The 3,204-nt window shown below is 31.5% G+C and overlaps 1 long non-coding RNA gene across 1 annotated transcript; it reads left to right on the top strand.

Moving 5' to 3' along the window:
* Positions 1 to 1,236: 1,236 nt before the first annotated feature.
* Positions 1,237 to 2,253, top strand: LOC127097328 (uncharacterized). The gene is made up of 2 exons (XR_007793002.1): positions 1,237 to 1,543; positions 1,683 to 2,253. It is a non-coding gene; the product is annotated as an uncharacterized LOC127097328 (long non-coding RNA).
* The last annotated feature ends 951 nt before the right edge of the window (positions 2,254 to 3,204 follow it).

Genomic DNA, 3,204 nt, shown 5'->3' with positions numbered 1-3,204 from the left:
TGTTGTCAATGGTGTTGGAACGACAAAGATAAAAAGTTCATGGGATGAAGATCATAAAAAAATGTTATCTATGACAAGAAAGTAATTAACCTACTTCAAATCACACTTAACATGAATGAATTCTTTCGTGTCTCTCAATGTACTACAACAAAGCAAATATGGGATGCCTTTGTGAAAACTCATGAAGGAACCGCTTAAGTAAATATATCAAGATTGAATAATTTGAGTCAAGAGTATAAGTTATTTAGAATGCAAGTCGGAGAATCAATCCTTGCATTGCAAAAGAGATTGGTACACTTGACCAATCACTTGATTGCTCTCGATAAGACTTTTACTAACAATGAACTTAATCTTAAAGTGTTTAGGTCTTTAACTAGGGAATGACAACGAAAGGTGACAACAATATCTGAAAACAAAAGTCTCTCTACCATGACATCTGCATCTTTGTTCAAAAAAATTCAAAAGCATGAAATTGAATTTGGGAGACTAGAAAAACATGAGAAACAAGAAAAGAAGTCCAAAGACATTGTTTTGAAAGTTGACTCAATTGAAGAACAAGAAGAAGATGCTCCGAAAGAAGATGAAAATTTTATTCTCGCTAATAGAGACATAGTTTGTGTTAGTTGACTCACTAATCAACGACTTGTCATTTAATGTCTTTCATATGTTTATTATTACTAAGGATGCCTTATAATAGTTAAAGTTTATACTCCTTTGTGTTCTATTTTCTTTTTGGTATCAATATAAACTTCATGTTGTGTTTATGTGTTATATTATACGTAGAAGTTAAGTTTATGAGATTATTATTATTATAGTTATTTTTGTATCGTTCGTGCATATTGATATATATAATCAAACACGTCTTAGTCGTCAAAATTTAATCACGTTATACAATAATTATAGAAATCTCATTATCTAACAAAGACATATATATAGATTTTTTTTCCAATTTCATGCTTAAATTATAATTAATCAAAGACACTCTTAATGTATACTTAATTCAAACTTTTGTTAGGGAAATTAAAGTCTTTTTTATAATATATTTTAGGTGAACACTAGGATATTCTAAATTTAGTCGGATAGTGGAACTCTTATCCAATCAAATAATGATATTCAATGTCACATTATTATTGTTTAATTACAAACCAATTTATAACAAAGGTATATCAATACCCAACTAAAACTAAGTATACCTAAGAATTTACCTAAAAATATATCTAAAATATTTCTAGTTTTTTAGTTTGATTTTCTCCTTCAATTGTGACCTCTCCTTGTAACAACAAAAAAGAGAAAGTGGAAGTGTTATTTAGAGTGGAAAAAATAAGAGACAACACAAAAAGCACGTGACCGTCCATCAAAAAGAAGAGCTTATCCAGTTGTCAACGTGTTATATAGTACTAGTACCTTAAAATAATGTGCTGTCTCATTGCTTAAGAGAGACGAAGAAAACCAAATACTATTGAATTTGTTTCAATACTTTAGCCACTGTGGTGGCGTCTTTGTCTGAACTGAACGCAACAAAAAGAAACCAAACCAAACTCAGGTACGTTGAACTTTTATAGCTGCTCACACTCCATATACTCATATTCACACCACCTTTTCTTCTTCTTTGAAAAAAAAGACACACTTGATCAGAATCATTATATATAACGTTTCTTTCTTGTTCCCTTTTCTTTGTTTAGAGTTGAGAATCAATTCAAGATATGGGAAGTGTGAGTATGAATCCATTATTTAGAAGTGAGTCTTTTGGATATTATAACTACTTCCCTGACCAGAACTACACCATGATGGAGAAGAGACAGTTGTTCCTAAGAAGCTACCAGTTCTGTAGAAAGAAGAGTCTGACAGAGAGAATCAAAGGGTCATTCATCCGTGCTAAGAAAGTTGTTTGGTTAAAGCTAAGGCATGCTCGTGGATTAAGAAAGTTGGTGTTTTTTCCCAGGTTTAAGTGCGGTTTCTATTACCGTAGAAGAAGGTTCTTTTCACAGCTTTAAACACTAGTAATAATTATAGCCACAAGCGCAAAACTGATTCTTCAACGTGTCTATGGTAGTGAAACATCTATGTAATTCATTCGGATTTAGATTTTAGAACATGTATGTATTTTATTCTGTTCATCGTTCTCTCTATTGTTTAATTGTTTGGTTGATAGGGTTGTTTGTCATATCTTTAACTGCTCCTTCTTTCTTTCTTGTCTTTTCTAATGGAGTGAGCAAATATTGAAATATAAAATTGATTCAGAAATTGTTCATATATGGTTGTTGGATTTCAGCTCTAATTAGGTATTTCAATTTATTAATACATTAGTAATTATTAGTAGAATTTTATATTGACAAAACTCATCATTCAAATTGATTAGTAAGAAACCAAACAAGTTCAATTCTGGGTGGAAACAATGTTTGATCAGGTCTATGACTTTTCTGGCCGAACTCTGAATTACTATGGTCCGTTGCATCGGAGAACCAAATTAGTAAGATGTTACACGTTTCTGTCTTTTTTTATTTTAATTACCAAATTATATCATTGAGAAACTTTGTAACAAGGCTGGCATTGGGAAAAAAACAAAATTTGGTCAATTGAAAGCGGTTTTTCATGCGTATTATAAGAGTTAGGAACTTGAGAATCCCAACATAATACACACACTCCAAACATAATATCCCGGCAAAGCTGCAACATTTAACGACTTTGATGTAAGGGACCCTTAATTTGATGTTGTTAAAATAGTTTTAATAGATTCGTTATATCAGCTCAGTTGATAGATGTGATTGAATATATATTAAATTTGAATCTGCGACATTCTACTTAAATAAACTTTTAGATATTAGATTAATAGATAGAAAAAAAGATGGCATAGGAAAATGTATGTAACTGCAAATTGCTGGTCCAAAGCACAAAAAGAAAAGTCTGTATTTCAAAATTACAGCTGTGTTTGTGTGTGTGGTGGGATGCGTTTTTACCATAAAAATAGGGTGGGAAGAACCATAACTGTTTCTGTTACTTATACTTATGATTGCCATTATTATCAATAAATACTAGTTGGAATATTATCGTTTCTGCTTTAAGTTGTTTCTGATTCTCCACCTCCATGTGATTCGATCGACTTTTTTTTTAAGCGATAGTGATTCGATTATAACTTTAATTCACGGGCAAGTGGGTGGTCGTAGTTGCTGTCTGGTGGTTGCTTCTGTTACTATCTGACCATCA

Source organism: Lathyrus oleraceus, chromosome 6, assembly GCF_024323335.1.
Source record: "Lathyrus oleraceus cultivar Zhongwan6 chromosome 6, CAAS_Psat_ZW6_1.0, whole genome shotgun sequence".
NCBI lineage: Eukaryota > Viridiplantae > Streptophyta > Magnoliopsida > Fabales > Fabaceae > Lathyrus > Lathyrus oleraceus.
Note: the sequence above shows the minus strand (reverse complement) of the source record. Positions and strands in the feature narration are given on the sequence as shown.